This window comes from Hyperoodon ampullatus (genome assembly GCF_949752795.1).
Source record: "Hyperoodon ampullatus genome assembly, chromosome: 16".
NCBI lineage: Eukaryota > Metazoa > Chordata > Mammalia > Artiodactyla > Ziphiidae > Hyperoodon > Hyperoodon ampullatus.
This window is the reverse complement of record NC_136929.1, coordinates 36,043,462-36,065,062: the sequence shown is the minus strand read 5'-3', so window position 1 is coordinate 36,065,062 and position 21,601 is coordinate 36,043,462.

Below are 21,601 nucleotides of genomic sequence, written 5' to 3'. Positions count from 1 at the left end.
TCTCAATTTCTTCTTTGACTGCCAATGTTATTGCTCCAATTTTTTCTTTTTTTATTTCAACCCTTCTTTTCACTCTACCTAACATAAGCATGCATATTTAGTCTTTCCTGTCTTCAAATAACTAAAACCTATCTTGAAAAAAAAAACAAAACTTTTTACCTATTGACCCATTTCCTTGCTGCTCCTGCGGATGAAGAATGTCACCTGCCATATCAGTAAATAAAGGATGTTGTGGCCATCAAGCCAGCAGCTACTGCAGTCACCCCCAACTGCGCACCCTGAGGAGATTCAGGATGGAGAAAAACGGGATACTAACCCTAGATGATAAAGGTGCATATCTAAGGAATGATTTCAATGAGCCCAGGCTCTAGCATATACAGAAAAGCGCTAAATACCTTAACTTGAGATGTCTGGTTTTCTTTAATTGAGTAATCTTTTGATATTCTGACTACCTGTTGTTTGGTGCAAAATTCCTATATATCCTGGCTCCTCCCTTACCTCTATGGAGTAAGAGGTAAGGAGTAAGGGAGCTCAGAGTAATAGTCCCTCAGAGCTATTTGAGAGGCTGTCTTCCACGCTTAAGTTCTCAGAGATTCTGCCAAATGAAACATAATTCTCAACTTTTAGGTTGTCTACATTTTTTTCTTGACAGCAGCAATATTCACATTCATATATCCACCTAAATATCATTCTTTCACTCAGGGCTTCCACGCACACACAATCCTTCCACCCTATTTTAATATCCAGCATAGTATGTATGAGTTTAAAAGTATGATTTTTTAAAGTATATTTAAATGTTAGTTTTACAAGAAAAGTGATATTGTTTCTGTCTATCTCTCTTCAGCTATATTTACTCTTTGTTTTAGAAGGGTTCATATTAAGTAGTAGACATTATGTAAATGTTTGTGTATCAGGAAAAGCAGAGGAAATACATGTATGACAATACAAATATGAAGAAGCACAGTTTCATGACAAAGCAGAAAGTGGTTCCTCTTTTTGGTGACGTTGGCCTTGGATATAAGGGCTGCTTTGTTTGTAATGGGGAAGAAGACTGATACATGTTCATCAATACTGGTAGGCTTGGGAGTTCTCTCATGGGAGGTTGCTATCTTCTATTTTCTCATGGTTAATAAGAGGTAAAAAATATTTACTATGCGTAGCATGTATCATATGGCATAATACAGAGCAATTCTCAAAAAGTAATCAATTATTGCATTAAGTATTTCTTAGGTGAATAATTCACCAAATAATCATTTGATCTCATGGAATATGTCTTTTATTGATGAACTCTAAACAAGCCATTATCATTCTTTTCTTCAGGAAATATTTATCCTCAACATACATTCTTTGTGTTAAGTCAGTGGCTCCACTTCATACCCTTTCAGATCTTTCATTCTCCTTCAGCCTCCTTCATGTTTCATTTATGATTACAGCTGCACATCTCCTGGAGACCACAAATGGTTCTTGAGCATAAAGAAATACTGGTGAAATTGGTAGATAATTTCTTCTAGATATCTCAAATTCTTAGTAAGGTGGAGAGGGCAGGTGTACATAAATTATTTCAAAACCTTCAGTTACATGAGAAATAGTTTAATGTTCCTATGTTCCTAGAACTGAATGAATACAAACATGAATAAGGCATGATCCTTTGTTCTCAAGAAGGTAAATTATTTCCTGGGGAGACAAACATCAAAATATAATTTAATAAGTGGTAACATTTATAACACAGGCAAGAGAACAGAGAAGATAACATTGTTGCAAATATAAATATTTAATTTGTATGGATGGGTAGGATTTCCCCAGCAGAAACTATTAGGAAGGACTATCTGAAGCAAGATATCAACACTTGGAGAAGCACAAACCATGAATGATAATGTCATGTTATAAAAACAGTTGAAAGCTTTCTCAATATTTATGACATTGAATATGTAGAATATGTAGAATTAAGGAAGTAAATTTTTATATTATTTGATTGAATAGATGTTAATAACATTAACCCAGTTAAGACATACTAAAGAAGATTGAGCAGATGTTTAAGTATCAGAAAAAAATGCAAATAATATGTTGAACATGATGTATTTAATAGGATGTGTTAAGTTCTTATCCAACAACAACAAAAAATAGCTATTCTAGAGTTGATAGCATCTAAGGGAAATTTGGTCCCATATTTACTCATTTAATAATGCTTCTGTTACCACTGAAGATAGAGCATGAAATATTTGTCTTGTTTTAGTTGGATTTTGAGAAAGAAAGTTTGGGGAAAAGATGGGGAAAATTTGGAAATTCTTAGATATCTGTGGACTCTTCCAATCTCCCCGAGTCTTGAGGAGCCTTTTAATATATTATTAGTCAAGAAAAATTCCTAGGTGTTACATTTATGCCAGAGTAGTGCTGTATATAGTTAATATATAACTATATAATAAATATCAATAAATATCAATAAATATCAAAATAATCATTCCTTATATTAGTTGAAAATAGGAACAAAACTGTAGCACTATACACCTATTCCATCAATAATCAACTAAAAATAGAAATGAATGATCATATTCAAAGTAGAACTCACTATTCATTCTAGTATAATATCTTAAGGCAAATTACAGAACATAGGTAATATGGAAGCACAGCAACAGGGTAAAAATAAAACATGTAGTAACTGCATATAAGGGAAAAAAAGAAAACAAAGCAATAGGCAAACACACTCACTAATAGGAATTCCAAACAAGTATTTTAAGATGCCAAAGAATGCTAAAACTTCCAATAGTGATTTGTTTTATATTCATATAAGGAGAAAGTAAAATCACATGCTGAAATCCCCAGTTCTAAAACATGATGTCACATAATTGAGATTCTAAGGATTCAAAAATCCTCTTCAGCTTAAAATTGAAGTTATTACTGAAACATCTCTATGTTTCAGTAATAACAGACGGTTGGGGAAAAAAGTGAGCAGATGAGTAACTATATTATTCAGTTCAGAAAAGGTTTACCAAGAGGCTGTAAAATGCAGGATATTATAAAGATCTGGGTATAAAGCTTCTGTTTCAGCAAAATTCTATATGAAATTGAGACAGGGAAGCAAGTCATGTAAACAATGACTGAGGATCAGATTGCTCATTGTCCATGTGAAAACAAAAAATCCCCCTGTAAACATGTACCTTACACTGAGACCAGATTAGTTGGGGAGACAGAGAACTAGTTTCATCGCCTTCAAGGAAGCACTCTGCCTGGCTCCCATGATAGTTCGGTCAGCAGGCAGCCTCCCACACTTAGGTCCTTCAGGGTCTGGCTCAGCTACGGTGCATCTCTTTGCCGACGGTCACACCCTTCCTGAATCAGCCCACAAGTGGGGGTAAAGAAAAGTCTGGACATTTCAGAGAGATGGGGGTGCACTGTGACAGGGAAGAGCATAGTCCAGCCTTCCCATCCATGTTGATATAGGCTCTGTCCGATCTGAACTGCAGTCCATCTTCTTCGTCTGCTCAATGCTACTTCTCCTGTCACTTCATGGGTGTTTATTACTAATGCTTACTTTAAACCTCAATTTCCCTTTCAGCCTCTGCTTCTGGGGAATCTTACAGGAAATGATTGGCAATATACTCAGGTGCATGGCAGATTATCAAACAGGCCTAACATGTTGCCACTTAAGGGCATTTGCACCTGCTCTGAGACCTTCATTGTTTACTCAATAGAAAATGCAGTGTACTCCAGATCTCTCTATCCCTCTTTTTTCTGTTTTTCCTTAGTACATATTTCCATTCAATCCACTATACTTTTAATAATTTATCTTGTAAATCATCACTATTCCATGTTAGAATGCTAGCCTCATAAAGATGTGGATTTCTCTATTTTGTGAATTGATGTATTCTCTATGCCATTAATGGGGCCTAGAACATGGTTGGTATTTATTTCTTGTATGAGTAAATATTGGTTAAAACCTGAAAGTAACACAAAAGTTCATTGAATATAATCAGTATAATTCCATTATAAGTTAGAAAATAAACACAGTAAAAACTAGAAAACAAGCAATGCATTTTTTTTACTTACTTTAATATGTGGAAACACTGTAAAATATAAAATAATTTTTGACATGAGATGCTGGATAGTGTTGTCGTTGATATGAAAGGACACTTCCTTTAAAAAGAAAATATGAGGGTATCAATAGTTCTAGTATGTACACTATTCTATTTCAAAAGCTTGTTTATAAAAAAATATTACTTGTTTTATTATTATTATCTTGGGGTTATACAGTTGCCAGAAAGATTGACTTGGTTTGGTTCTATTCAAGTATAGCAAAGAGGCAAATATAAATAGGTTATTGAAGCCTGTTTGGTAATAATGAGCAGGCCCTATACATGAAATTATGTCAGATGACATTGAAATCTCTATTGTTCTGTACATAGGACACATTCATTGATGTGTAATATGATTTTTATTATTTTTTGTGATTCTCCTTTATTTGGCAACTTAGATTGTTTAATAATGTATATGCCAAATGCTGTTATGTGTTTAAACTCTGAAATGTGAAAAAATCTTGTAGGGACAATTGGGTTTCTCTTTCTAAATATGATGGGATCTTGATTAACCTTATGAGAAACATAATTCACACTGGAATGCATAGAAATACAAGAATACTTCTTTTCTTTTGAAATATAACTTTATCCATCACTTTCTCCACTGAATTAAATATGTTGTAATACTTACTTGTACTTATGGGACAACTCTATAATCATTGGCAAGGATTTTGATAAAGAGCTTCTAGGATAAATGATTCTATCTGTGGATTAACAGGACATGTGCTTTGAGCAATACTATCTTTGCACTGCAGACACTAGCTAGTTCAATCTCAGTGGCAAAGTATGTGAGAGGACAGACTGGATAAAAAGGTAATATCCTCCCTAACTTAATCAGTCTTCCATGGTGAGCAGCTAAGCTTGTAACTGCTATTCAGGAAGATGTTCATTAAGGTTTCCGAGGCGTCCTTCACCTTGCAGGAGACAGGCCAGTTTATCAGATTGCTTAAATTAAAAGGCAGGATGTTCTTTGCAATGCCTTTTAACTGAAGTTTAGTATATTTACTCTCTGCCAGTCAGAAGCTGTATTCTGACAGTGAAGTGTATGTTTTATATGTGGAATCCAGGATCAATTTTATGTTTTAATTTGTAAAATCTACCTTGAAAATATTATGGGATGCCTAGGGTAATTTAGGGGTTGTTTTTAAAATGTGGTTTTAAAACTAGAGACAAGTGGGGAAGAATTTTGGTATGTTGCTAAAGCTGATTTCTTTTTAAAGGAAATATCACGGAGGACATATCAATCAGCATCACCCTAAGATTGGTTGGATAGCACTGTTTAGGATAGGAAATAGCATCCTTGGGGGAACTAAAAGTTATGAACATACATCTACATGTAGGAATGTGTACACAGGGAAATGGGGGAATAACTAAAGGATCAGCTTTCAAAATACAACACTAAAAATTTTTGTTGCATTATTTGAAATAAGATATGGTATTATTATATATGCCCTCACAGAGCAAACTCAAGAATCTCTCCTAAGCTTTCTTCTGGTGACTATGTTAAGCATAGTGTTCTTTCTGACCCCTTCATTCATTTAAAGATTATTCACTGAACATGTACTTTGTCCTGGGCACTGACTCTGTGGAGTAATAAAAAAGGATGATGATGCATGCATTCTGTCTACACTGCATCTAAGAAGGGAGTTAAGAGAATTGGGCTCCTCCATTCTCCCAGAGCATTGACTTTCTCTTACCTGACCTTTATCACTGGTAAAATGAGAGCAAAAATGCTAAAAGCCTCATCAACATCCAATTTTAGATCAACTTTGCTGGCTTTCTCTCCTATCCATCTTAAGCAGATCAACTAATTAATTAGTAAAATAATCCTATGGTACTGTCAATTAAAGCCAAACTTTGTAGAAGAAAACTGAGGAAAAAGACAATGTGCTTTTGCATTAGACAAAAATTTCTTAGATATGATGCCAAAAGCAAGATCCAAAGAAGAAAACAATATAATAATTTAGTACAATATTAAGTTCCATTTTTAAAGTGTTTGCTCTTCAAAACGTATCATTAAAAAGCAAAAGAAAAATAAAAGTAATTTTTCTGGATAACAGTTTTCATATATCTTGTGCTTCACCATAATATGTTATTACTATTCTCTCACTTAATGCAACAACTATTAAGGCAAGTATTTGTAGTATATTTACAAATAAGAAAGCATATTTAGATACTTTAAATTCATTTTTGTATAGCCCCTAAGAGTGGAAATGAGGTTAGAATCTTTCTTTTCTGATACCCAGTAAAATGTTCTTTTTTAGGGACTTCCCTGGTGGCGCAGTGGTTGAGAGTCCCCCTGCCGATGCAGGGGACATGGGTTCGTGCCCTGGTCTGTGAAGATCCCACATGCCGCAGAGCAGCTGGGCCTGTGAGCCATGGCCGCTGGGCCTGCGTGTCCGGAGCCTGTGCTCTGCAATGGGAGAGGCCACAACAGTGAGAGGCCCGCGTACCGCAAAAAAAAAAAAAAAAAAAGTTCTTTTTTATGTTATTTATTTTAAATGAGAAATATAAATTCATATTTAAATTATATTGTGAATAAAAAATTAATTGGGCTCAAAACAACCTATTATAATTATAAAATGCACATTTCTTAAAATACCAATTTTAGCTACATAAAATGTATTTTGCTATTTTTTCCTCCCTGGAGTAACTTCTATTACTAACAGAAATACATTTTTCTGTTATTCTTTAATACATACTTTTGAATTAGGTGATGAGAATTATTATGCCTCAATATATGGAGAAAAAAAAACTCTTGAAAAAATTCATGTTTATATTGTTAATTAGAGAAAATGTGCATCCACCTTTAATAGAAAGTGAGGTTTTTTCTGTTAAGATAAATATATGATTTATATAGCAAGTTAATAATTTACAAATAAGTATCAAAACTAAAATAAATAAATTAAAAAAAAGATATGTCTACTTTTAATACTGAGATGTGTGCTTCGTTATGTTTTTAAATAATTTATAGGATTATGTATTGAAATATGACAGAACACAACCACTTACTAATTATCTAGATACTTCATTAATTTTTTAAATTGTATTTACTTAGAAGCATTCAGAATGACAACGAAACAGCTGCAACTTTATTTTTTTTTTTGCAATTACAGAGTGATATTCAGTTAACAGAACAATTATTTTGTATAAACTGCATCAGAGACAACTGAAAATGAAAAACCTACCATCCCCATATATAACTAATTTGTGCTGAGCACCAACAAGAACCTGCTTTAAATTTCCATGCCAATTTACAACTCCCATATTGTACCAGGAAAGGTTAGTGGCTATTGAAAATACCACCAGGACAAGGGTATCAAAAGAAACATTCAGTAGCATGTTAACTATACAAACAAAGACACTTCTTGACCTAGGATGTGTTCTCTTTTAAAATCTTCACATATTGTGCAAATTCTTACAGAATAAAATTTTTCAAATGTTATAAAATTAGAAAATAAAATTTTCAGTAAAACTGAATCTCAAAAATGTGCCAATTTATGGATTGTTAATTTAAAGTAAATCACATATTATTTTAATTATAAGTATGATACTTCAACTTTCTTTATATATCTATTTATTTAAAAATAGCTTGTTAACTATCTTGATTCATAAAATGTTGTGACTTGTGATATTGACACCTAGAAAATTTTTCATAGCTACCTTTTGTAGCATAAGACATTTCTCATTTACATTCTGAGTCTCTACTACAAGGTGATGTGGGAAAAAAGACATATCATCAAATGATATAAAGAAATAAGGAAATTATTAGATATGAAATAATTGTTTGACCTGAGTAATCACAATATACCTTTCATAATATACTTTGTGTTTTGAATTAAAATAGTAAATACAAACATTTATATTGTGTTTATATTCTCTATATGTTAGCATTTTGTTATTTGAAGTTCGTTCTATCACCAAATAGTAATTTGGGGGTTGAAATACAAGTTTTTGATATTCTTCATTCTGGAACAAATTCACACAATGGATTGACATTCTGTGATTTAGTTATTATAATTTAGGTTTCCTAGTTCAGAAGATAGCATGTAAAAAGTGAGAAGATAGCATTGTATTAATATGATGCATGTACCTACTACCCATGCCTGATATAGTTGATATCACACTTTTATTTATCAATTCAAACACAACCCCATATATGTTTAAATATGAATATGTTTCAATTTAGTTTAAAAAACCAGCTAAAAAATTTAACTCTTTAACAAAATTAAAAATGAAAAAGTCTATTAAAAATAAATCAGGAATAATAGGCATGTGAAAAAAATGCTCAATATTGCTAATTATTAGAAAAATGCAAATCAAAACAAAAATGAGATATCACCTTACACCTGTCAGAATGGTTGTCATAAAAAGTCTAAAAATAAGAAATATTAGAGAGAATGTGAATAAAAGTGAACACTCACACACTGCTTATGGGAATGTAAATTGATGCAGCCACTATGGAAAACAGTATGAATATTCCTCAGAAAACTAAAAATTTAGCTACCATATGATCCATCAATTCCACTCAATCCTCGGTAGAAATACTAAACAAAACAAAACAAAAATTCTAATTTGAAAAGATACATGAACACCAATGTACATAGCAGCATTATTTACAATAGTCAAAATATGGAAGCATATTAAGTGTTCATCAACAGATGAATGAATAAAAAGTTCCATATATGTATGTATATATATATATATATATATATATATATATATATATACACACACACACACACACATAATGGAATTCTAGTCAACCATAAAAAGAATGAAATTCTGCCATTTTCAATACCATGGTTGGACCTAGAGAATATTATGTTTAGTTAAATAAGTCAGACAGAGAAAGAAAAATACTATATGTTACTACTTATAGGTGGAACCTAAAAAATAAAACAAATGACTGTATATAACAAAACAGAAACAGACTCACAGATATAGAAAATAAACTAGTGGATACCAGTGTGGAGAGGGAAGCAGGGAGGGGCAGGATACGTTTATGGGATTAAGAATACAAATAATTAGGTATTAAAAAAATAAGCAACAAAGTTATATGGGGCAGCACAGGGAAATATAGTCATTATTTTATAATAACTTTAAGTGGAGTATAAGTTATTAAAATATTGACTCACTATGCTGTACACCTGAAGCTAATATAATATTATTAAGTTATGATGGTATTGAATTATAAACCAAAGGGGGGAAAAAAGCAGAAATAGTATATTGCTCATATTTTTAAGAGTAATTTTAAAATAAAATTATTATAACAATTAAAAATAAATAATAAATTACTATCTTTATAAATATACTTTGAATCAGCTTGAATATACATCTTCATAATGATTTTCTTGCTTTCCTTTCACCAAATAGAGCGAATGCTTCATTATCAACCATAATCCTCACCTAAATCTTGTAATTCTTTATTTGCATAATTTGTTATTATCATGGGCCATGTTTTGTAATATTTTTTATGCCCAGAGCATGACACTGAAATAGTTTTGTCTAAATAAATTTATTTATTTTATTCATTTGTTTTTGGCTGTGTTTGGTCTTTGTTGCTGTGTGCAGGTTTCCTCTAGTTTCAGTGAGCTGGGGTTACTCTTCGCTGTCTTGTGCAGCCTTCTTAATGAGGTGGCTTCTCTTGTTGCAGAGCATGGGCTCTAGGCACGTGGGCTTCAGTAGTTGTGGCACACTGTCTTAGTTGTTCCGCAACATGTGGGATCTTCCCAGAACAGGGTTCAAACCCATCGCCCTTGCATTGGCAGGCGGATTCTTAACCACTGTGCCACTGGGGAAGCCAGACACTGAAATAGCTTTAATACAACACTGTTAACTGAAATAACACTATAAAAGTTTGTTTAAATGTAGCTTTTTGATAATTAAGGAAAACTTTGTAACAATATCAGAGCAAGGAAAACAGTTGAAAATCAGATGGTAGGTGTTGGTAACTTTTATCTCAAATTCAACTGAATAAATTCAAGTTTCCAGAAAAATTAAGAACAATCTTCTAAAGAAACAAAAGTAAAAATATAACAGTGTCAATTTGACTCCTCATTAATCTTTGAATATAAAGGATTTTAAAAGTTCAAAGAACATGCTCTCCGTAAATCAATATGCTTTATTTTAAACTTTTCTTTTTGAAGTAACTTTAGATTTGCTGAAAAGTGGCCAATAGCTGCAGCAAATTACTGTATACCCTTTACTAGTTCCCCTGAATGTTACATAACCCTGCTATAATTACCAAACTAATAAATTGACATTGGTAACATAACATTACCTAAACTATAGATTTTATTTGGATTTCACCAGAATTTACTCCAATGTTATTTTTTCTAATCTAGTGTCCAATCCAGGATAAAATATTATACTTAGTTGTCATATCCCCTTAGTCTCCTCCACTATGACAGTTTCCTAATCTTTCATTGTTTTTCATGACCTTCACAGTTTTGAATAGTATTGGTTGAATTTTGTAGAATTCCCTGTATTTAGATTTGTCTGATGTCTTCTCATGATTAGACTAGGGTTATAGATTTCTTTGAATTCTACACAGGGGTAATGCCCTTCTCATTAAATTATATAATTGAGGACATGTCCACCTGCATCTTACTTGTGATGCTAACACTTATCATTATTTAGATTGTGTCTGTCAGATAACTATTTTTCCCTTTCCAGACAATATTCATATCTATACTTTCTCCACACCATATTCATTAGAAGTGTGCTACTAAATCTAGCTTACTGTTCAGGGGAGGAAAATTAAGCACCAACACCAGGAGAGATGAATAATATAGCTAAAAAAAGTGTTAAAATATGTTAAAAACATGTGAATACATGTTAAAATAAACCAAATGTAAAATAGATAGCTAGTGAGAAGCAGCTGCATAGCACAGAGAGATCAGCTCAGTGCTTTGTGACCACCAAGAGGGGTGGAACAGGGAGGGTGGGAGGGAGACACAACAGGGAGGAGATATGGGGATATATGTATATGTATAGCTGATTCACTTTGTTATAAAGCAGAAACTAACACACCATTATAAAGCAATTATAATCCAATAAAGATGTTAAAAAACAAACAAACAAAAAGATGTAAGGCACACTAAGAAAGAAAGAAAGAAAGAAAGAAAGAAAGAAAGAAAGAAAGAGAAAGAAAGAAAGAAAGAAGAAAGAAAGAAAGAAAGAAAGAAAGAAAGAAAGAAAGATAGAAAGAAAGAAACACTGAGATTAATAAATATTACTTTGGAAACACTATGTAAATATCATGTTTCTTCTTTAAGTTTCACCCATTATTTATATTTTTTTGGTGGGGAATATTGAATATTTTATTGATTGTACACAACAAGGTAGGGATTTTTGAGCCCCTTCCCTTCTTTTGGGTTCTGGGATAGACTCTGTATTAAGGATGGGATATTCTCAAGAGTATTGGAGGACTTAGTTTGGACAAGCACTCTTTGACAGCTGAGGCGCTCTTTCTTCTTTTCAGAGTATCAGTGGTGTTGGTGGTCCAGGAGGGTCTTTACCCCTTGGAGGACATCTGAAACATAAGTTCCACCACCCTGTTGGTGTTTCCAACCACCCATTAATTTTAGCATTCATCAGTGAGTCTTACCTGTAGCATTTATTGTTGAGCTGTTCTAATGATGACTTTCTATTTCTTTGGTTTATTCAATGCTATTGTTTAAAATTAAATTTTGTACCACTTTTGGACATAAGGAGCTCTTTCTTATTGGTTCCTGTGTCCTAATGACACAGCTCCTGGTTAAAGATCTGTGTGTGATTTTTCAGACCTGATCATAGGCAATGACAAAGACTTTACCTGGCAGGCCTCATGGGGGAAATCTGCCCACTCCACACCAGACCCAGCCATAGCCAATGCATTGCAGTCTCTGAAGGAAGTTTTAGTAAAGGACTCAGGCCCTCCTGGCCTGTCAAATGCTTAACATGTGATTCCTAAGTCCCCAGCATGTTCATACCAATGTCTCCTTATCTGAGACCTTGGGCAGAAACCTTATTCAGCTGCATCTGTTGAGGTCTCCTTTTGGAGACAGAGCAGGGGTGGGGGAGAAAGGAGAAGAAAGTCTTAAAGTCCCTTTTCCTCTCCTTGATTTACTGAGTTATTTTTCACTCCTAGTTCTCCTCCCAGCCCTCCTCTCCCAACGCTGAGGTCAATAAAATTGTCAAAGCCTCTTTTTTTTTGTAGCTCCCTTAACGTGAGAGGACCCCCACATTTGTGCTGATCCACCTGGTCCTTGGCCAGTGGAATTTTTCAAACAGATTGCAAACCAGAAAGAATGGAATTTTGGAGGGGAAGTGATGGTAGTCTGTGTCTAAGTTCCATGTGGTATCTTAACTGAGAGCTGGAGTTTTGTATGTTTCAGTCATGACTCAGACTAGCAGAAAGAAGACATTGTGAGGTTGATAGCTAACAGAGATACCAAGAGTCATGCAGTGCTGGAGAGACTGGAATTCCAGAGAGAAAAGTGAAGACAACTTGCTCAGCAAATCAGACATTCAGATGAGACCAGTGAGCTAAAGACCAAATAAGTAAAGGCCACATCCTAAATTACAACCAATTACTAAAACAAAACTGAAATAGACCAATAGAAGAAAACATAAAACCACAGCTGAAAAGTTCAAAAATATCTACCAGTAAGAGAACTGCATGTCAAAACAATACTCAACTCTTCTAAAATTAGGACAAAATAAGTAGCACCCATATTTTCTAACATATAATTCACAAAATGCTAGACATGCAAAGAAATAGAAAACTGTAACTATTGCTACCACTACTGTATCACTAATACAGACACCAAGATGACCCAGAAGGAATAGTGAACTTAAAATCAACTATTATGTAGATAGTGATAAGTTAAGGATAGATGTTCAAATCCCAAGCACAAACAATAAAATTATTAAAAAATAGATAAAACAAAAATATAATAGATGGGAAGAAAGATATGATATGAAACAGCAATTTAGTCAAACAAAAATAATGCACATATGGAAGAAAACTAGGTAAACTAATTGGCACTAATACAAAATGGCTAAAAGTATCAACAATTTCAAATATATTAAAATTAAATTGAATAATTAAAAATGATCATGACCGGGCTTCCCTGGTGGTGCAGTTTTTGAAAGTCTGCCTGCTGATGCAGGAGACATGGGTTCGTGCCCCATTCCATGAAGATCCCACATGCCACGGAGCGGCTGGGCCCGTGAGCCATGGCCGCTGAGCCTGCGCCTCCGGAACCTGTGCTCTGCAATGGGAGAGGCCACATCAGTGAAAGGCCCATGTACCACAAAAAAAAAAAAAAAAAGAAAGAAAAAAAAAGAAAAGAAAAAGATCATGACCAAAATAATTCTGTTATATATTTAAAATATTTATGAGATTAATTCAATTCTATATAATTCTTTTAATACCCAGGCAGAATTTTAATGTGTATGTCTTTATTTTTTAATATACTGGCTGCCCAAAGTATTCAAAAGTATATACTATGTTCTGGTAATGATTTTGTTTTATTCTGATGAATTTCAAGATTTGTCTAATGAAGGCAAACAGTATAACTTCTAATGATAGAGATAATAATTTGGCAGTAGTATTATTTTGACTTGTTTAATTTTACTACCCATAAATAGAGAATGATGAAAAGTAACTACAAGATTTGTTTTTGTGAACTTAAGTAGACTAATTGCAGGTTTCAGTTATACTGTGAGAATTCCATTGGTAAGTTATACTACTATTACTAAAGTGTTAAGGTAAACGTATTTCTAATGGAAAAACATTGTCATTTTCTTTTGCAAATATAATAAATGTCTCTCCCGTACTAAATATTGTACTCTAACACCGTTTCTGTCCCTTTCCTTCAAAAGTAGACCAGATTGTTCATAACTGAAGTGAGTGATTTTATTTTCAAGTTAAAAATTGTATTCATAAATACAATAAAAGTTTGTAATATTATTAATTGAAGGAGAACCTACATTCAAATGAAAAATAAAACATTATAATTCCTATTGATTAACATATAGTAAACTCAATTATAACTAACAGTTACATCTTGCAGGAAATTTTACCAACATGGCATTAGAGAAGATCAAGCAAAAAATAATAATAATAATAATTCATTTAGTTTAGTATATATTTTCTTCCAATTTGGAATCATCCTCAGTTCCCTCAGTTACTGATGCATTCATTTCTTGAGCATGTAGTCTTGGGCATTTTGGGAAGAGATGTTCCCACCTTTGACCTCTCTTGGTTAACCTTCATCGTTTACCTATTAACTCTCCTGTTGGCCATACCCATGTTGTATTTAAAACATCTGTCCTTGGCACTTGATGAGACCCAGGTCTTTCTACTTTTTTTGCCTTTATCAAAATTCTTCCCTCCTCAATTTTTTGTGTTGCTTAGCTTGTGGAGAAGTGGAATTATTCAACTTAAATAATTAAACTGGAAAAATATATTAATTAATATCATGTATATGACATTCATATAAAGTACTTTTTGAGGAGTGATTGGACTAAGAATATCTCTTCTGAAACAGCTCTGAATATTGAGTTCATTACACTCAAAATCACAAAAGTAAAGTTGAAAAAACAAGAGGATACTATTAAAGACCTATTTCTGTGGAAGAGTAATGGGTCCCTGCTCTGTCATAAGACTCTACTAATTAAGCCAAGGATTGGAAGAAATTTTATTGCTTTGCAGCCCATATAAAATTTTTATCATTTGATTCTGTAAACCATCTTCCAGGCAGTGTATTTGTCATTATTATCATCACATTAACCATGTGATCATCAGTCTAGGCAAATGTGGAATGGTGGTCATCCTGTTACCTGCACAGATTCTGCTGGTAAAGAGGATTGTTCACTGTGTCTGGCAGCAGGGATAAAGCTTTGTTCTACCTATTCTACTCAGAAAAAAAACTATGGCAGAGCTATTTAGTTTCCCTGACATTCTGATTCCCTCTATGCAAGATACGTGATGGATACCAAAAGCATAGATGAGCATAAAGAAGGAGTTGGAATTTATAATTACTTGATACTACTTTGAAAAAAAAATCCTTTTCTAACATTCATAAACAAAATCAGTTAAAACACCAGGTTGATTTTGACAGGTACTCAATCCACTTTCTCAAGACCAGACCCTCTTACTGATAGTTTAGAATAAATGTTGAAATCAATCACCACCAGAAATTTTAGATTTTCAAATTAGCTGCATACCTTTGACCTGTCTATTTAAAACACAGAGGTGAAAATGTAAAAGTTCAATTTTAACAGGGTCAGTTGAGTTACCTGATTTGTTTTAAGGATTTAGACATATTTCTCATTAAATTTATAAAATACAAAGTAATTCTGGAGAGTAATTTGAGTAGAATAATTAATTTTTACAATTTTCCCTATAGCAAAATTAATTTCATGAATTATGTTTCAAATATATATTTTTTAAGATTTCCCCCATATATTACACTGACTTATTCATTTATCCCAACTTTTTTTGGAGAAATTGGTAAGTGTAAATACTGCAGCCTAATGTAGCTTGCAGTCTAGAGAGAGAATTTAAATTATTGAATTGATAATGCTAACTAGAAACAAGTTAATATAGATGTGTATGTACGTATACATATCTATATATACAGATATATATAGATACATGTATCTATCACTCAACTATTATCTATCTATCTCCTTATATATCTTTCTAATCACTGCAAGATAAACTGGTATTCAGGCAAATAAACTGGGAATAAACCACAGAAACAGAGAATAGACAGTTAAAATGAAAGATTATTCATTCCTGGAAAAAGAAACATTGCACTCATTTCTTTATTTTTCTTAGTTTATCCCTTTATTTTATTTAGTACTTGAAACAAAATTTCTAACTTTAAACATTGTCCCCATTAAATGTTGTTTGTCTAGCTCTACTTTATCTTAACTGTAATGTCTTAACTTTACATGCTGCAATAGCATGCTACTAGCTACACAACATTTTAATATGGTTTAGAAAGATTAATACTGCACATTATCTGACACTTTTTATTTTATTTGAGATTTTGAATATTCTCTAAGTTATTTATTTAATGATACAGAGGGTTTGGAGAAAAAGTTTTAAGGAAATCAATCAGAAATATTCAGACATTTGGCTTATTATTTTTCAGAGTAAAAATACAATCTTTCCCCATTTTGGCTGCAGCTGATCCTATTTTTACAGGGATTTCAGAAGAGTTTATGTAAGCTTTGAAGATGATAGGTGTTACCTAATGAATATTATTCATAGTTTGGGGTTAGTCATTTACACAAGCACTTTATGCATTTAATATTACTGAAATCAAAACTACATAAACATGAGTTATCTTATAAAATGTGCTGTGTGCTTCATTCCTTATGGCAACTTAAGTGATATTTTATACCACACCAAGCTGCAAATGTTTGTTAACTCTCAATTATTTTATTGAAGTAAGCAGATTTCTGACAACCATCTGTTTAGAGTGTACTTATTTCTGTTAAGAAATCCATTTGAAAGTGAAATAGTCATTAAAGCAAGAAGGTAAGCACAGCATCTCTGGGAAGTTGGAGCTATATATATTTTGTGACACATCCTGTGCAATGTTAGTTATAGAGGCATAAAATGAGTGCAAAATTTCTGCTAAAACCAAAAAAAAAGAGCTTATATTTATATTGCACTTATACAAATATCATCTTTAAAGCAAAGCACCAAAGAATATAGGTGAGGCTTAAAATGTACATAATTTGCATTAATATCAGAAAAGTATAATGAAGCATTAACAACATTTTTGACACTTCATTACTCTAAATATTTCTGATGTGAACTTTTATTTAAACACTGTATTTTCTTTCTCTGGTATCTCCCAATGATATGTATTTAAGGGCTATTTGAACATGGCTACCTAATTGTTTTGATATAATACATAGTAACCTTTCTAAACTGCTTTGCTCAAGTGAACCATCAATGTTGTAAATTATATAAATGACTGAGTATGATCACTCTGGAAAATGTGACATAGAGTTGCTTGGTGGGAATCAACTTGATCACAAATAAATGTCTGCAATCTTAAGTGTCAGCCTCTTCAATTTCTTTTAATATTTAAAATCATCATTTATCTTGTTTTCAATGAGATCTTTGTGTAACTCTTGTCTTTCCTAGTTTGCATTCAAATGAATCTCTTATTGTACCTGGACTTTCTTCTTTGGTAGTAACATTTTAGGTCTGTGAGGTGATTTTCTTCAGACTTTGTCAAAGTGAACTTATTTATGTATTCTAAATTCTATACTTAAAGTTAGATTATCCCAAATATAACCCCTTAATTTGATTAAAAATATCTATCTAGACATTTCCATGTCATATATTCACAAACAGAAACAACTTTTGCAACAACATTTTTTATTAAAAATTTAACTAACCTAGGATAATATGATAAAATTCTGTTCAGAGAAACATATCTTTGATGAAATAAAAATGGCTTTTCTATGGACAAGAAAAGTTTCAAAGGATAGTGACACATCCTAATCAGAACATGTGCCTAAATCCCCTAACATTTCCTTAATCTAATGAAGTTCCTGCTTCTTATACCATACCAGGAGGATGGAAGTCTACCTCTTGGTTCCTTGAATATGAAGACAAACCTGCCCTGGGAAATAGAAGAGGATCGGCCAAACTGAACTAATAACCCTCTCATTAAAAGACAAGTATTTGTATTGAGAAGGGTCTGTAGGAATATCAGCAAGGATATCTTGATTGTCCTAACATCATCAAGAAATACAAGGGTTTAGAGTACCAACCAAGGAGAGAGATCATAGCAGAACTTATGTTGTGTTTATACTTGGTATAAGCAGCCATGCAGAATTAGAAGCTGTCTTGGTGACATAGTTGAATGATAATACAGGGACATATCAAATTAATATCAGTCCCAACACAAAATAAATATAAAATGTTTTGGGAAGATAATTAAGAAAAGTCTATCAAAAAGTTGAAGTAGATTATTTTTTAGTGTAACTTCACCCACCCTTCACCACACGGTGTGAAAAAAGGGAGGTCCCATATGCTTCCTTGTCTGTGGATGTTAGCTCTTTTGATACTCCGGTGGAAAGTGAGAAGAACACATTGCATTTTCTGAGTTAAAAAATGTATATATTATGTGGCAAAATATACATGCATCATGTTTAATGATCTAAGTTCTGGTTTGTAAGGGATTATAATTAATATTATTTTCCAGAAGATTTATGAATAACAATTATTTTATCATTAGATCAAAGTAAATGGACAAAGGCTGATGATATGATACAGAGATAATCCACTTCAAAGAATCTGAGCAGACATGTTAGGAAGTGTAGCTGTAGAAAGAATACCAGGCTTAGCTCTGATATATAGAAGTTATTCAATCTGAAAACTTAAAATATTCACAACATATCAAGTAGTATCAATGAAAACAGAAGAGAACATAGATACAGTTTTACATACAGGGAAATAGTTAAAAATTACCAACCATATAAGAAATTACATGAGAAATCTTCAAACATTCCTTTGGCACAAAATAGCAGATCAAATAGAGAAATATTAAGTAAAAAATGTTGTTTCGTGTGCCAATAATTCCTTCCTTTGTTGAAAGGTATTCTCCTCCAATGTATTTGTCGCTGGTGAGGCTGTTAATCAGAGGACCATTCACCACTAGCAGAGGGATAGATACATGACGTGCTCAATCATAGAATCCCATCAAGTGAACAACTGACCCAAGTAAAGTTCTATGGACACTGGAAGAAAGAAGCCCTTATTTGTTTTGATTGCCTATGTTAGTTTTAGCCATGCATAAATATGAGTCCTCACTGTTAATTAATAGTTAAAAGTGGAATGGTTCAGGTCACGTTGTAAGGAATGTGGTATTGCTCATTAATTTGGTTGAGAACAACACTGATGTCATAATACCTGGTTGAATATAGTAAATCTTTTGTAACCCACAGTGAGGAAGCTGAAATTTCACCTGTGGTATATTGGGCTCAGATTAGTTTTGACTGATGCTGGAGTTTATGGGAATTTATAGAATTATTACCAGGATGCTAGAATAAGTTGTATTTTCCTTTTCTTTACAAAAAATAGGTATATTTCATTACATACTAGGGTATTTATAGTCTAGAAAGTATAGACATGAAATTTATTGCATTTCTTTATTCAAGAGTAATTCAAGATGGACAATTGCTAGTTAGTCATATGATTTTTAAAATCTTTTTATTTACTATTATTGTTATTTTTTATTTTTATTATTTTTTATGCTGACAAATGGTTGTGGTTAAAACTATGGAAGATAATACTGAGATATGGGAAACCTAGTGATGTGTGAGAATTTTGATCTTCTGAGCGTTTCAGAAGGACTTGTTGATTTTTATTTCCTAACATGATACAAGAAATAATATTTAGGTTAATTCTAAATAGTGGGTTTAGGGAGAGGGTAAGAGTTACCTTACAAGTCCAACTGTTTCCATTATGTTGATTCATGGAAAAATTCAAGATGAGAGCTGAGACACACAGCTTATGGCAAGGCAGTAAAGCCTTTTGCTAAATGAAATGCAAACTTAAAAGGCAGAGATTGGATTTATGGATCATGATTTGAAAAGTGTTTGTGTCTGTCTAGGATTTGAAAGGACTGGCAGAAGATCTTAAAAGAGTTGCATTACAAATGACTTTTCAGTCTAGTAAACAATAGCCTAAGGTTCTGTTTTTGGATAATATAAATTTAACACACTTCAATTGCTTCTCCCACTTAATACAAAGGTACAAACAGGAGAGAACAACAATCATTTCAAGACTGTGCAGAGTAAATAGTAGTTCATGGATCATCAATGAGAATCAAAAGACAAATTACCAGCAAATTGGCTGTGAGTATACCCTTTCTCTCCCTCCAGGAAAGAAGGAAACTCAGCTTGACTATAATACAATTAGCAACGTGGAAATGAGCACAGTGACACCCAAAGTTCTAGCCCTATAATTCTGACTTAAGGAGACAAACAGGAAAATCCTAATACTCCTTCAGAGTGCAGAAACACAATTATTTTTCTTTCCTTCATTTTCTCTGTCCTTTCATATTCCAGCTTCGTAATGATCCAACAATAGCAGCAGCCAGTATGAGGGACTAACAGGAGCTGAAACTTTGAGAAAAGGAACCTTTCTCTCAGAGTTAAGATCCCATGATAGTGGGACCAAACCTTGTTGCTTTTTGCTCTTTCTCTGCCTTCCCAATGCTAAGGCATGAATGTTGTAACAAACATGAAAGGGCATGGAAGAGTAAATAAACTATAAACTCAAGATTCTAGTCAGATTACCGAAAACAGGAGCTGCAGGGAACAGAAAAGTCTACGAGAGATAGTGGAAATGGAGGAGCTCATGAAAACAATCTTATAAAATTGTTTTTGAACTCCAAAACTTAACCTTGAGCTGCAGCTGCATATACCTGATCATAACTAGCATATCAAAGACTTTGAGAACTGTATAAATAGACCACCCACCAAGTCACAATCATGCTACTGGGTGACACACAAACAGTACAGATAGAAAGAGTACTACAAAGTTTTTGAAAACTGAACTGATAATGGAACCATAGCCTATGAGGTAGATGTTGAAACTTGAAAAACAAAATTAAACAGGTCAATTTTGGGCAAGAGTAAAAATAACAACATTCTCTAGTTTAAGCAGTACGAAGAGTCTCATAATACAACATTCAAAATATAGAGAATATAATACAAATTTACTCATTATATAAAGAACCAGAAAATATCAACTGTTACAAGAAAAATAAAAGCCAATAGACAACAACTGAGGTGACACAGATGTTGAAAATATTTAACTAATAGTTTAAAACATTTACTTTTAAGAAATGTTCAAATAAGCCATAAAATTATCTTGCATCAAATGTTACAATAGAAGATATAAATAAGAACGATATGAAAATTATTAAAAATTGAAATAGAAATTTCACTGGAGGATTCAATAGTAGAATAAATCTGATAAAGGAAAGAGTTTGTGAAAATTTAAGATAGAGCAATAGAAATTTGCCAAAATGAAAAATAGAGAGAAAAGATTTGAAAGAAAAATACAATAGATAAGTTAGTTTTCATCAAAATTAGAAAGTTCTTTGTGTCAAAAGACACTATCAAGAAAGTGAGAAGACAATCCAAACATTGGGAGAAAATATTTGGAAATCATATACCTGATAAAGATCTGATATCCAGAATATACAGATAACTTGTAAAATTCATCAATGAAAAGATAAATGACCCAATTTAAAAATGAGAAAAGTATTTTTGGCCATACAAATGGCTGAAAAGAACATGGAGAAGATGTCAATTGTCATTAATCATAGAAAAATTCTCAAAACCTCAATGAAATACTACTTGATGACCACTGGAGTGGCTATAATTAGAAAAAATAAAAGAAAAGGAAAAATAACTGATGGTGAGATTGTGGAGACAATGAATGCTCATACATTACTGGTATAAATTCAGATCATATCAAACATCTTTTCCAA